Here is a 14,699-nt window from a genome sequence, read left to right on the forward strand (position 1 = left end):
CAGTGCTTCGTGAGATGCTCAAAGCATGGGATATTTTTTTAATAACCTAACCCTGCTTTAAACTTTTCCACAACTTTATCCCTGACCTGTCTGGTGTGTTCCTTGGCCTTCATGATGCTGTTTGTTCAGTATTGTTCTCCAACACAGTGGTCCTTAAAGGGGTTGTAAAGATGTTTTTTTTTTTTTTTAAAAATAACAAACATGTTATACTTACCTTTACTGTGCAGCTCGTTCTGCACAGAGTGGCCCCGAACCTGGTCTTCTGGGGTCCCTCGGCGGCTGTTTCAGCTCCTCCCCGCAAGCATTTACCACCTTCATGCGAGCTCCCTCGCACGGTGGTGAGTGCTTGCAGGCGCACTCCCGTGATACAGCCGGCGGCTATAGCCGCTCGCTGTATCACTCGGCCCCGCCCCCCGGCGCGCCGCGTCATCGGATGTGATTGACAGCAGCGCGAGCCAATGGCTGCGCTGCTTTCAATCCATCCACTGCAGCCAATCAGCGACCAGGCTGAGCTGCAATGAAGCTGACGAGGACGAGGAGCGAAGATTCGAGGCGTCAGGTAAGTAAAACGGGGGGGCTGGGGGCGGCGGTACTGTCAAAAGTTTTTTCACCTTAATGCATAGAATGCATTAAGGTGAAAAAATTTTTACCTTTACAACCCCTTTAACTCCTGTCCTCAGGGCCCACTAACAGGCCAGGTTTGCAAGATAACTGAAATACATCACAGGTGATATCATTTGCTGCTCAGTGATTGCAGTATTCTAGTCTTCATCTCCCCAAGGTAATACATAAAACCTGGCCTGTCAGTGGGCCCTTAGGTCAGGGTTGATGACCACTGCTCCAACAGACCTCTGAGGGCTTCACATAACAGCTGTATTTATACTGAGATTAACTTCTGAAGGCAATTGGTTCCACTAGATTTTAGCTCGGGGTGTCAGAGTAAAGGGGTCCACACATTTATTTGTAACAAAATTTTGAGAACCATTTATTGTTTTCCTTCCACTTCACAATTATGTGCCACTTTGTGTTGGTCTATCACATAAAATCCCAATAAAATACATTTACGGTTGTAACATGACGAAATGTGGAAAATTTCAAGGGGTATGAATACTTTTTCAAGGCACTGTAGCTTTCTGTAGTGCTGATAGAGGATTTGTGAGTGAGGTGGAGAATCTAGACACTAGTGGAGACTAGGGATGAGCTCCGGCGTGTTCGCATGGCGCACGTGCCGAGCCCGCCAGGAAGTCGGCACGGGGCAGCGCTAATCACAAGCAGTGAGACATTTCCCGATGTGCGGCTGCAGAGATCGGGAAATGTCTCCCTGCCTGTGATTAGCGCTGCGCCGTGCCGACTTCCTGGCGGGCTCGGCACGTGCGCCATGCGAACACGCCGGAGCTCATCCTTAGTGGAGACAGATTTTAGCAGGAATGAGTATATGTTTATATATATATATATATATATATAGATAGATAGATAGATAGATAGATAGATAGATAGATAGATAGATATCTTATCTATCTATACTCATATCTATCTATCTATACTAGGGCTGCAACTAACGATTATTTTCATAATCGATTAGTTGGCCGATTATTGTTTCGATTAATCGATTATTCGGTTGATAACCTTAAAAAAAAAAGCGTGGTGTATAATTTAGTTAATGTGTAAAGTTTTTAAAAAAAGGTAATTTGTTCTTAAAAATCTCTATGCAGTGGTAAATATAAATAACCAACTATATGGTTAGGGAGCAAAATATTGAATCCACTCTGAGAATAACAGACAGAAGAGATATACTGTATATACTATTAGAGGGGATATACACTGTATATACTATTAAAGGGCGAATCTGGTAAATATCATCAGACTCAGTGATCAAATTTTTTTATTAAAAACAAAAACAATGTCTTCCTTCAAAAATAATGTCATTTTAAGAACGTTCGTTCTTTCATTCAGTGAATGTACAAAGATTTTTTGTCTGAATATTCTCGTCTGAAATTGATCCGTGTGGCCAGCATAAGGCTCGGTACACACTTATGCTGTTTGCTTTTGATCTGTTTCTGCAGTGCTTTTTGCTGTAAGTTTTCAATTCTGCGCACGTGATTTTGCTGCGATTTGCATTTTTGCATTTTTTTTTTGCCAATTTGTTGTTGGGCAGATTAAAAAACACAAATTGCTGCAAAAACGCATTAAATGCTTTTCTGCAGCTTTTCAATTGAAGTATATTGAACCAAAAAAGCACCGTTTTGTGTGAACATGTCCCATAGGAAAACATGTAAATGAACTGTAGTGCGTTTCTGCAAAAAGCACCAAAAAACACATAGATGTGAACCAGGTCTAAGACATTTAGTAACACAATGGGGTTCAAACAACTAAAACTAGCCCTTTATAGTACAAAAAAAGCAGATAATCACTACTGTAAGGGGTTCATTTTTTTAGTGTAGAACTGTGAAAGTAATATTTGCAGTAGCGATTATTTGCTCTTCTATAAAGGGCTCATTTTAGGGTTTTATTTAACCCCATTATGTTACTGGCCGATTAATCGATTATGAAAATAGTAATCGATTAATTTCATAATCGATTAGTTGTCGATTAATCGATTCGTTGTTTCAGCCCTAATCTATACTCATATCTATCTATCTATACACTCATATCCTATCTATCTATATACTCATATCTATCTATATATACAGTACTCATATCTATATATACTCATATCTATCTATATATACAGTACTCATATCTATATATACTCATATCTATCTATATATACAGTACTCATATCTTTATATACTCATATCTAACTATATATACAGTACTCATATCTATATATATCTATATATATATAGATATACATATATATCTATATATATATATATATACTCATATCTATCTATATATACAGTACTCATAGCTATATATACTTCTATCTATGTATATATATACTTCTATCTATCTATATATACTGTTTATATATCCAGTGTTAATGTACACCATGGTAAAAAAAAAGTCAGCCTAGATGGCCAGGTTGGTTGATAACCTCAGTCCTCCTCACACCCTGGTCTGGTCCCTGTTTGCCTCCATTGTGTGGTTGGAGAGGGGGGGCGGGTCACGTGACGGTGAGCGGCGCGCTCCGTATGGCAAGGCGATGACTGACTGAGCGAGGAGGCGGAGAGGTGTCGCTGGCAGTCGGTAATAGTCGCAGGAACGGCAAGTTGCGTGAGAAGCCCTCTGGGACACCATGTCACCGACATACCGGTAAGACACAACTTATGATGGAGTTTCCCCGTCCCTGACTTGTATCCCCCGGAATTGGAGCACTTTTGTGTGTGAGCTGGGCTCTTGTGTAGTTTAGTGGTGGGGTAGGTGAGAGGGGTTATTGCTGTACATGAAGTGACATGTTCGTTACTGAGGACGGTGGCGGCGGCTAGGTGTGTTATATCAGGCGGGTGTAAAGGTCGGTGTGTGTGTGGTCAGTGTCCGGGAGGCTCCAGGTGTGTTTGCACACGTTGCTAACTACAGGTGACCAAACCTGGTCAGAGGAGACGTCATCGGAGCCGGAGAGTGGATGGACGTGTCTGTCACCTGTACCCTCCTCACAGCCCCATAGGAAGGAGTGTGACAACCTGTACACTGGCCGGGGGATTCCAGTCATTCCTCTCCCGATCAGTCTGCACCCATTGGAATCATCCATCTATAAATACCCTATGGATTGATCGATATGATGCACCAAGAACAGGCGTTCAGTCGATACTTGAAGGATATGACCGTAAGTTATCTATCACTTCTGTTTTCACCATGCAGACTCATAATCTGATCGATCGAAATACAATCAGCTTCATGACCAAAGCATCTCGGTGCTGCCGATCGATGCAAAACTTGGTTTGATCAGAAATCGCCAGAATCGATCGATAGGGAAGTTATTCCTTGTTTGCCGCTTCATTCGTTTGTGTTCAAATCGCACGTCAGATAATTCCTATGAAGGGCTTATGGCCGCCACAAAGGCTGCTTTACACCACATGATGTTGTTTCCTTTTTGTATTTTTAAAGTGAATCTTTTATCCTAGTGATTTTTGTATTTTTAAAGCAATAGGAAAGGTGCGGTCCCCATCTGCAGGATTAAAGAGCTTGTAATGGCAAAACAATTCTTTTAATTAACCACTTCAGTTCGGGAAGGTTTACACCCCCCCCTCCCCCCTTCAGGACCAGGCCATTTTTTGCACTGCGTTACTTTGACAATTGTGCTTTTGCGTGACACAGTACTCAAATCCCCCCCCCCCAATAGAGCTTTGTGCTATGAACAAAAAAACTATTTTGAAAAAAAAAATTAAAATATATATTTATTTTTTTTTTTCTTTCTGCTTTATAACGTATACAATAAAAAAAAAAAAAAAAAAAAAAAAAGGCCTTCATAAATTTAGGCCAATATGTATTCTACATAATTGTGGTAACAAAAAAAATCCCAATATCTGAATATTGATTGGTTTGGGCAAAAGTTATTGCATCTGCAAACTATGGGATATTTTTATGGCATTTGTATTTATTTTTTTACTAGTAATGGCGGCGATCAGCGACTTAAAGCGGGGGTTCACCCACACCGCTAAAAAAAAAAAAAATATTAAAAGCCAGCAGCTACAAATACTGCAGCTGCTGACTTAATACATGCCCACTCACCTGTCCCAGGGTCCAGCGATGTCGGCAGGGGACGCCGAGAACCCGCTCGGTTCTTGGCAGCTGCCGCCGCCATCCTAGGTGAGGGAATCAGGAAGTGAAGCGTTGCGGCTTCACTTCCCGGTTCCCTACTGCGCATGCGAGAGTCGCACTGCGCGTCCCTAGTGGTCCCCGCTCTCTCCTGGGAGCTGTGTGTTCCCAGCAGACAGCGCGGTGGGGACGGGAAGAGGCATAGACTCCCATGGGAGTCTATGCCGGAAGTGGGTGCAAATACCTGTCTTATGCCCCGTACACACGGTCGGACTTTGTTCGGACATTCCGACAACAAAATCCTAGGATTTTTTCCGACGGATGTTGGCTCAAACTTGTCTTGCATACACACGGTCACACAAAGTTGTCGGAAAATCCGATCGTTCTAAACGCGGTGACTTAAAACACGTACGTCGGGATTATAAACGGGGCAGTGGCCAATAGCTTTCATCTCTTTATTTATTCTGAGCATGCATGGCACTTTGTGCGTCGGATTTGTGTACACACGATTGGAATTTCCGACAACGGATCTTGTTGTCGGAAAATTTTATCTCCTGCTCTCCAACTTTGTGTGTCGGAAAATCCGATGGAAAATGTCCGATGGAGCCCACACACGGTCGGAATTTCCGACAACACGCTCCGATCAGACATTTTCCATCGGAAAATCCGACCGTGTGTACGGGGCATTAGACAGGTATCTGCACCCCCCTCCCCCCTGAAAGGTGCCAAATGTGACACCGGAGGGGGGGAGGGTTCCGAAAAGCGGAAGTTCCATTTTTGTGTGGAACTCCGCTTTAAAGAATGAGAGATAAAAAAAAAAAAAAAACTATGTTCAGTATCCCTCCCTCAGCGCACACAGAGAAAATATTGATAAAACAATAGTCAGCAGCTGCTATACTAAAACGAGATGCATCAAATATATGTAAAAGAAACGTTTCTAAAACTTTAGCAGCGATAGTGCAAATATTTAAAATATCAATGAAATTGCTTAAGAGTCCGCTTAAACAAAGTATCAAATGGTGATCCACTCAGTGAAAGTCCATTAAGAAAAGGCAGGTGAGTATGGTGGAAGAAAATATTAGCAGCGATCCTAAGCGCTGGTTCACACAGGGGCAACACGACTTACAGCGCGACTTAGCAAGGCGACTTCAGCGCGACTTCAGTGCGACTTCAGCGCGACTTGGGGCGACTTACAAGGCGACTTCAAGTCGCCTCCAAGACAGGCGACTTTCCAGTGGCCAATCAAACTACAATCCGCTCTGGGGGAGGGAGGGGTTTGCTTGAAAAAAACATCTTCTCTTCCTGTGAAGTCGCTTCACTATAGACCATGATCCGACTTGTAGGCGACTTCCATTGAAATCAATGGGTACAAGTCGCCTACAAGTCGCCTTGAAGTAGTACAGGGACCTTTTCTGAAGTCGGAGCGACTTCAGTAGCGTACATATAGACGGCTCTCATTCACTTACATGGACTTTCAGATGTCAAGCGACTTGGGGCGACTTGAGGTCTGACAAGTCGGATCCCAAGTCGCGGTAGTGTGAACCGGCACTTAGTCTCTATCACCACACCACTTGTGCCACAGCCCTGTAGGTAATCCATTTACCAGACTCTGCTGATTAACATGCTTATCAATCAAAGGGATAATCGCTGTTCACTGGACACTTCATCTGTATTTTGCTCATTGCAAGCAATAGATAAAAAAAAATTCCACATAGCGTAATCCAGTAAAACAATTATTTATTCATTTAAAATTATCTCACAAAAAAAAACACTCACAATGTTTGCATAATATAAGGGCATCTAACATCAATACTATGTCAGTCGTGCATTCCCCTCTAACTGCTCCTGCGGTGTTCCCGGGATGGACAGCTGAGGATAAACCGACTCTGTAGATAGCTGCGTAGCAACACTCTGACGTGTTTCTGTCATCACTTTCATCAGAGGCCGTCGATTGGAAAATAATAAATAAATATATATATATATATATATATATATATATATATATATATATATATATATATATATATATATATATATATATATATATATATATATATATATATATATATATATATATATAATGTGTGTATTATATATAGTAATGGAAAGTTTTTTTACCCTAATGCAGAGAATGCCAACAAACACGAATGTAGTGAGGTACTACATGTTTTTTCGGCTCTTTAGCGCCACCCTTTGGGCTCCTTCTGCAAATTTCGTGTAAGTAGAAGTTTGGTGAGTGTTGATTCGCGCTTTTCATTTAGTGCTTCTCAGTTTGTTTCTGAACGGCCATTCGTCAGCCAGCCATGTTTCGGAATCAGAGGAGATAACGTTATTTATTATTGGCCTTGGAGTTATTGCTTTGACCCAAGTCCAGTCCAGGAACAGGAGGAGGAGGATTTCTTGGACCACAAATTGGTTGCTTTATTAATCGTGACCAATTATGTCATATGCCTTTGCTGCGGGAGCTCCAAGAGAATAATCCGGATGATTTTCAGAATTCTCTCCGGATGACGGACCCCTGCTTTCACTCACTCTTGGCATTGCTGACCCCCTATATTAAGAAGCAGGACACATGCATGAGGCTTTTATTTTATTTTTTTGGTTGAATAATGATTTGGTATATTTTCTATATTTTTGGATGCATAGAATGCACTTTTTGGTTAAAGCTGGATTCCTGCCGTTAAAAAAAAAAAAAAAAAAAATTTAAAAGTCAGCAGCTACAAACAATGTAGCTGCTGACTTTAAATAAGTACTTAACTGTCCTGGGTGCCCGCCCGAGGCCGACCCGTCCCTCGGCTCTCGGGTCTCAGCACCGCCATCCTAGGTAAGGGAAACAGGTAGTGGAGCCTTGCGGCTTCACGGCCAGTTTCCTACTGCGCACGCGCGAGCGCTGTGTGGATGGCCCCGTGGTGTGTTCCCAGAAGACCACGGGGCCGCTCACCGCGGAGCAGAACACGCCGCGGAAAAGGAAGAGGCAGATTAGGAAGACTGCCTCGCAACAAGGGTTTAGGTAAGTATAAAAAAAAATTTTTTTTTCAACATTTTTTTTGTAATTGTTTTTGTAATTTTTTTTTTTTTTTTTTTCAGGGTGGCCCTCCACTTTAAGTTCTATTGGCAGATAGCATGTCTAATTTTATTTTTATTTTTTTAATGCACAATAAAAAAAATTGTGTAGAATAATACTTGGCTATGTGTGTTACTTCAAATGACAGTTTGGGAGTAGGCAGTTACATTTTAAAAAATACAATGTAAAATTGACAAGGGACACCAACATAGTTGTATCTTTGATCTTAAAATCTACGGGATAATGGTGCTGTGGTAACTTGCCCAAAAAAAAAACAAAAAAAGCATAATAATAATATTCTTGATATCACTAGAAAAAAACAGCTTTGGAAAATTCATTTGCAATAACTCCATCAGTATTACCAGCAAAGCAGCTTCATTATTATTAAATAAAGAAAAGAATGTGCGCTGCATTTCAAGATTTCATAATTTGCCACGTCACGAATGTTAATACTCCATTACGAACGCTAGTTTTGCAAGACCGACCACTTCTGGCTCGTCCTTGCTTCCGAGCATGTGTTTATACTTTGTACTTTTGTACACCCGCTCGGAAAATCCAAGAACAGACATTTGCCCGGAAAATTTTAAAGCCTGCCATCCAACATTTGTCCGCGGAAAATCCGACAATTGTCCGATGTAGCGTGCAAACGGTCGGATTTTCCGCCAACAGCCTGTCATCGCACATTTCCCATCGGAAAATCTGATTGTGTGTACGAGGCTTAAGTCATAATGTACTAGTATGCATCACATACTAGCTCATTATGACAGACTTGCCTGTCATAAGGTGCCCTCCAGCACTGTGGTGTCACCATTCCTGCGGGTCTCAGGCACTTCCATATTCATTCCGGGTTCCATCTCTTTTCGACCGCTGGATTGGCCAGGCTGTGATGACGTCGCTCCCATTCATACACACAGGAATCGCCTAATTTCTGGACAGACCGAGTGCCGTTAACCGCTTGCCGCCCGCCCACCATCAAATGACAGAGGGACGGTGTGGCTCTCGTTCTGGGAGGACGTCATATGACGGCGCCCCAGAATGCCCAATATCGCGCGCCCACAGCGTGGCAATCGTGGCTATGCTGTGTTGCTAGGACACGCCCCAATCTCTAAAGAACCGCGGCTCTTTTAACCATGTGATTGGCTGTGTCCAATCACAGCCGGTCACATCTAAATACGTAAGTGCCATGAATCAGCTCTCCTCACGCTAAGTGTATGGTGAGGAGTGCTGATCAGTGGCATCTCCTCACAGAGGAGACCTGGGCAGGTAATCAGGACACTGATGATCAGCGCCCTGATTACAGGAAAGCCCCAGCAGTACCTCAGTGCCACCAATCAGTGACCACCAGTGCCACCTAACAGTATCCTTCAGTGTGGCATATCAGCGCCGACTCATCAGTGCCCATAAGTGCAGCCTCATCAGCGCACATCAGTGAAGGAGAAAAATTACTTATTTCCAAAATTTACTGACAAAATAAGAACAACTTTTTCTTTTCTCAACTTTTTTTTTTTTTTTTTTTTTTTCTTTTTTTGTCAAAACTAAAAATCCCAGCAGTGATAAAATGCCACCAAAAGAAAGCTCTATTTGTGTGAAGAAAAAGATAAAAAAAATTATTTGGGTACAGTGTTGCATGACCACGCAATTGTCATTCAAAGTGTGACAGCTAAAATGGCCTGGGCGAGAAGGGGGTGAAAGTGCCCAGTATTGAGGTGGTTAATGCACGGTGAGCTGCACATGTGCAGCTCAGTGTACATTATAGCTGACAGGCAGGGGAAGCATTTATAACAGAAGAGACCGATAAGATGTCTGTCAAATAAAACCCAACCTGTCTGCAGTTTAAAAAAAAAAAAAAAAATGTGGTTTACAACCACCCATTCAGTGTAAGGCCCCCTTCAGACCTGCGGATCCGTATTTAGCCATCCGCTTGCTCCGCGGGGATCGCTCTGTTAATCCCCGCTGAGCCGGCGGACGACAAGTCCGTCTCTGCACACTGTGCAGGGACGGACCTGTCAGAGGGACCACTCTCCTCTATGGGGTGATCGGATGATTACGGACCAACTGTCCGTTTTCATCCGTCTGGATTTTGTGGGGCGGATTGGATGTCAGTGGACATGTTACCGCTGACATCTGTCGCTCCATAGAGATGTATGGAGCAACCGTTCAGATCTGCCTGTTGGTCCGCACATGTGAAAGGGGCCTAAAATAGACCTGAAAGGCAAAACATTTGTGTATAGATCAGGGGTCCTCAAACTTTTTAGACAGGGGGCCAGTTCACGGTCCCTCAGACAGTGGGGTGGACAGGGGGACAGTGGGGTGGACAGGGGGACAGTGGGGTGGACAGGGGTCCTCACTTGTTAGGAGGCTGTTGCCTGAAGCCTCCGCTCTCGCTGTCACTCTTCGCGCCTCCTGTCTGCGTGAGGAAGACGTGAATCCGCGCGGGACTGTGCTGGAAACTACACTTCCCAGCATGCAGCGGCCTTTCCACAAGCAATTGTTTGTAGACATCTGATAAAGGTTTTTTTAGGTTTTCATCACACAGTAAAACCTCCAAAGGGGATGACCCAAGTTCCAAGGTATCTGAACCAAACTGTGTCATGAAAGCATGTCTCAACTGTATATAGCGGAAGAAATACCAGTTAGGCAACCCATGTTTATCCTTAAGTTGGTTAAAAGTAAGCAATTTCCTACCCTTAACTATATTTTTCAGTTGTTTTATACCTACCGGAGCCCAAATGATGGGGTCTGGTATCATACCCAGATGAGGTAGTCTGGGGTTGAACCACAAGGGGGTATCCGGTGACCATATCCCTGTTGCGGATTTCATCAGCACCTGTGCCTTGTCCTATGCGTGAACAGCGACGTGCATCGAGCCAGTCGATGCTTGAGTGCCCCTGTATACCAGAAAAAACAGGCTCTCGTATGACCCCATACACGCTGCTTCCAACATATTTGCCGCATCCCCATCATCTCGTAACAACCAGCGTCTAGCAACCACCATTTGCCCCGGAGGTCCGGGGCAAATGGTGGTTGCTAGACGCTGGTTGTTACGAGGTCCGGAAGTGCTAGTCCACCCTGTCCCAGAGGTTCCTGTAGTGTACGAAGGCTAATCCTGGGGTGTGCTGTGGACCATAGGAAAGAACCGAACAGACTGTTGGCCCGCCTAAAGAACGAAGAGGGAACTGAAATTGGGGAATTTTGTAAGAAGTATAAGAAGACTGGCAAAACTTTAATTTTCAGAAGGCTTACCCTTCCAATAAGAGAGTGGCAGATTTCTCCAAGCATCCAGCTGTATTTTCACCCTGGCCAGGAGTGGGAGGAGATTCAGTTACATGAAATCGCTTACCCTGGGAGATATATGAATACCTAGGTATTTAAACTGAGATTGCCAGGGCCTGAGCCCCCATGTCAATGGCCATTGCATTTGATTTTTCCCAATTCACACATAGCCCTGAGAATTGGGAGAATTTGCCTAAGATCTCAAAGACTGCCTCTAAAGATGGTCCTGTAGGAAGAGAAGCATGTCATCTGCGTACAAAGCAGTACACTCTCAAATGCCTCCCACCTCTAGCGCCTTCGCATCAGGCGAGTTCCTGAGAGCTATGGCCAGTGGCTCTATCGCTAGAGCGAATAATGATGGCGAGAGAGGGCATCCCTGACGCACACCCCTACCCACCACAAGCTGAGGGGAGACTGAGGTACCTAGCTTAATGGCTGCCTTTGGTCATCCAGGTTTGTATATAGAAGCAAGGGGTGGTGGGGGCAAGGGTGCAGTTGCTGAAGCTGACCCTATAATGTACCCATCAATTGATTAATGGACTATCTTGGTACTGATAGAAAACAATATACATTGTTCTGTAAAAAAATAATAATTTATTACAAGTAAAAAGAGGTACAGCTGACATATATAATAAAAACAGATGCTCAGGGTGTCACCCAAGGGGTATCTAAACACAAATTATAGATTGGTCAAGGTCTCTACTAGTTTCGCGGTTTTGTACCGCTTCCTCAGGAGAACCAATCTAAGTAACAAATAATACAATAAGATACACGAAATATAATACAACAATGATGAAAAATAAAATTATAGAATATGATACATAATAAACAGAAATCGCTTACCCAATGAATAAATTGTCACGTGCGGGCACAGGCCGCCCTGCTAAATTCCCCCCGTGGCGGTTTATTATGTATCATATCATTCATATGCTGTAATTTTATTTTTATTTTTCATCATTGTTGTATTATATTTTGTGTATCTTATTGTATTATTTGTTACTTAGATTGGTCAAGGTCTCTACTAGTTTTGCGGTGTTGTACCACTTCCTCAGGAGAACCAATCTCTAATTTGTATTTACAGATACCCCTTGGGTGACACCCTGAGCATCTGTTCTTTTATTATATATGTCAACTGTACGTCTTTTTACTTGTAATAAATTATTATTTTTTTAAATAACAATGTATATTGTTTTCTATCAGTACCGAGATAGTCCATTAATCAATTGGTGGGTACATTATAGGGTCAGCTTCAGCAACTGCTCCCTTGCCTCCAACACCCCTTGCTCCCAAACCCCATATGTTTAAGTACCGTCGACATGTAATTCCAGTCCACGGAATCAAAAGCTTTAGCCATGTCAAGGGACACCACCACCCTAGCCCCAGGATTAGCATGGTCAATCTGTAGGTGCGCGAACAGCCTACGGAGGTTAGTGTCTGTAGAATTCTGGGGAATAAAGTGTGTTTGATCTATGGCCACCAGGGTAGTGATAACCCTGGACAGCCTTGTGGCCAGTATCTTTGTCAAGATCTTAAGGTCCTGATTCAAGAGTGCTATAGGTCTATAGGAGGAACAAGACAACGGGTCCTTACCCGGTTTGGGCAGAAGGATCACCTGGGCCTCCAATAGTGAGTCTGGGAGAAGCTTATTTTCTAAACAAAAAAGGAAAAGGGACCTAAGCCGTGGGACCAGAACCTCCAGATGTGGTCTATACAAACCCACCAGGGCCTGGGGATTTGTGAAGAGGGAAGGATCTGATAGCCATTTCAATCTCCCTCTCCATTATCTCAGCCTCCAAATTGTTCGTATCTGTCTCTGACAGAATGGGAATATATAGAAAGGACAACAGTGCCTCCAAGTCCTGTGCATTATAAGCTGGGATAGGAGCATATAGTGCTTTGTAATATTCTACAAACGTATCCAGGATAGCAGTCGGATCCGTAAGTAACACCCCTTGGGCATTTTTAATACAAGGTATGTTTGTCTACATTCTCTGTTCTGCCACTAGGATAGCCAGTAACTTCCCATTTTTATCACCTTGTTCAAAGATGGACTCAGCCCTCTTTGTCCAAAAAGTATGCATCAGCTCTGTGAAGTGCAGCACTAAAAGACGGCGCGCCTCCTGTAGCTCTGTGTATGTGACATCAGACTGATTATTTGCATGAGCTAGTTTGTGCGCCCTTTCCACATCTTGTAATTCCTGGGTTTTAATATTGTCTACTTTACGTGCTTGTTTAATGGCCGATATATACTATCCCCGCACACATTAAAGGCATCCCATACAACAAGTAGTTCAGCCGACTCAAGATTGTCCTCCCAGTAGCCAGGAAAATGCGGTGCCACCTGAGAGGACACTGACTCGACTTCCAATCAACCCGGATTCCATCTCCATGCTCCCCCCCCCAAGCTGCAAGGGCAGACCAATGTGCACAGATAAGGGTGTATGATCCGACAGGCCACCAGCTAAATAATTTGCGCCCCTCACCAACTGTAGCATGGGGTCATTGGCAAACGCCAGATCTATCCATGAGGAAGATATATGGGTTTTAGATATAAGATATAAGAAGCTCCTAGTGGTAGGGTTTTTCCATCTCCACAGCTCTGTCAAAGAAGCTGCGTCTGCCCAGGCAGCGAGATCTACTGATGCTGCCCTGGATGCGTTAGACGAATACAAGGCGGCACACAAGATGGCGTTGAAATCGCCCACTATCAGGAGGGGGAGATGCATGATGGGAGCTAACTTGCTTAGTAGATCATACAACACCTGAACCTGAAAAGGGGGAGGAACATAGAGGTTCACCAATACCATTTTATGCATATATAGATCAGCAACAACAATTAGGAGCCGACCTCCAGGATCAGATATGACATGATGGATGGTACAGGGGACCGCCTTGCTGATTAAAATAGCTACTCCACTGGCATATGTGGAGTATGTGGCATGCAACGCCCGCTGGATCCATGATCTGCGCAAGGTCAGCACCGTGTTCCCATCCAAGTGCGTCTCCTGCAAAAACACCACCTGTGGTTTGATCGGTTTCAGGTATTGGAACATCAAGGCTCGGCGGAACTTATCGTTTAAGCCTTGGACATTCCAAGACACCACATTAACTATTGACCCCGCCATAGACATATATTAGCAGTATGGGTGAATGTGACCAAGAGATTCTCAAATACTGTAAGCGTATCAGTGTACATATGTCGCCAAGGGCCCAGTATGAAACATTGCACATTCCTTGAAAAAAAGTCCCCGGTCCCATATAACTCCCTGCTGCAGAGTTAAGAAAACAAAAAAGTACAAAACAGAAAAAAAGAACAAAAAGAGAAGTTCCTGAGTCCGTCAGTCTGGAAGACATTACTGTTCGCGCCACTCTTGCTCCGTGCCTTAGAGACGGATACACTGTAGACCCCCCCCCCCCCCCCCATTAAGATAAGTAGGATCATTCTGCCCGTCAGGAACATCCAATCTCAACAGGAATAGTATGCGGGGTCTGTTTGGGTGCAGTTCAGGCTGGGTGTAGGCAACTAACTAGCCAATACAGTATGTAAGGATACTAACTCCCAGCTCACTCCCCCCCTCCTGGAAAAGGGATATAATGCCCCCCCCCCCGAACAACCCACACTTGTGGTAAAAAAGGAGGAAACAGACTTCAACTGCTGACATGC

The 14,699-nt window shown here is 43.8% G+C and overlaps 2 protein-coding genes across 9 annotated transcripts in view; one reads left to right on the forward strand and one right to left on the reverse strand.

The window, feature by feature from the left end:
- Nucleotides 1-14,699, reverse strand: part of MCF2L2 (MCF.2 cell line derived transforming sequence-like 2) — a 527,578-nt gene that overhangs the window by 213,651 nt on the left and 299,228 nt on the right. The window lies entirely within an intron of this gene.
- Nucleotides 3,097-14,699, forward strand: part of B3GNT5 (UDP-GlcNAc:betaGal beta-1,3-N-acetylglucosaminyltransferase 5) — a 60,804-nt gene continuing 49,201 nt past the window's right edge. For 3 of the 6 annotated variants that reach the window (XM_073626298.1, XM_073626301.1, XM_073626302.1), the window contains exon 1: nucleotides 3,099-3,255. The gene's annotated coding sequence lies outside the window, so the exon portion shown is untranslated. Of the gene's footprint in view, nucleotides 3,256-3,280; nucleotides 3,767-14,699 lie in introns of those variants that run through there. The other 3 variants (XM_073626300.1, XM_073626304.1, XM_073626299.1) reach the window with 2 other exon arrangements.

The sequence above is a fragment of the Aquarana catesbeiana genome, linkage group LG04 (genome assembly GCF_042186555.1).
Source record: "Aquarana catesbeiana isolate 2022-GZ linkage group LG04, ASM4218655v1, whole genome shotgun sequence".
Taxonomy (NCBI): Eukaryota; Metazoa; Chordata; class Amphibia; order Anura; family Ranidae; genus Aquarana; species Aquarana catesbeiana.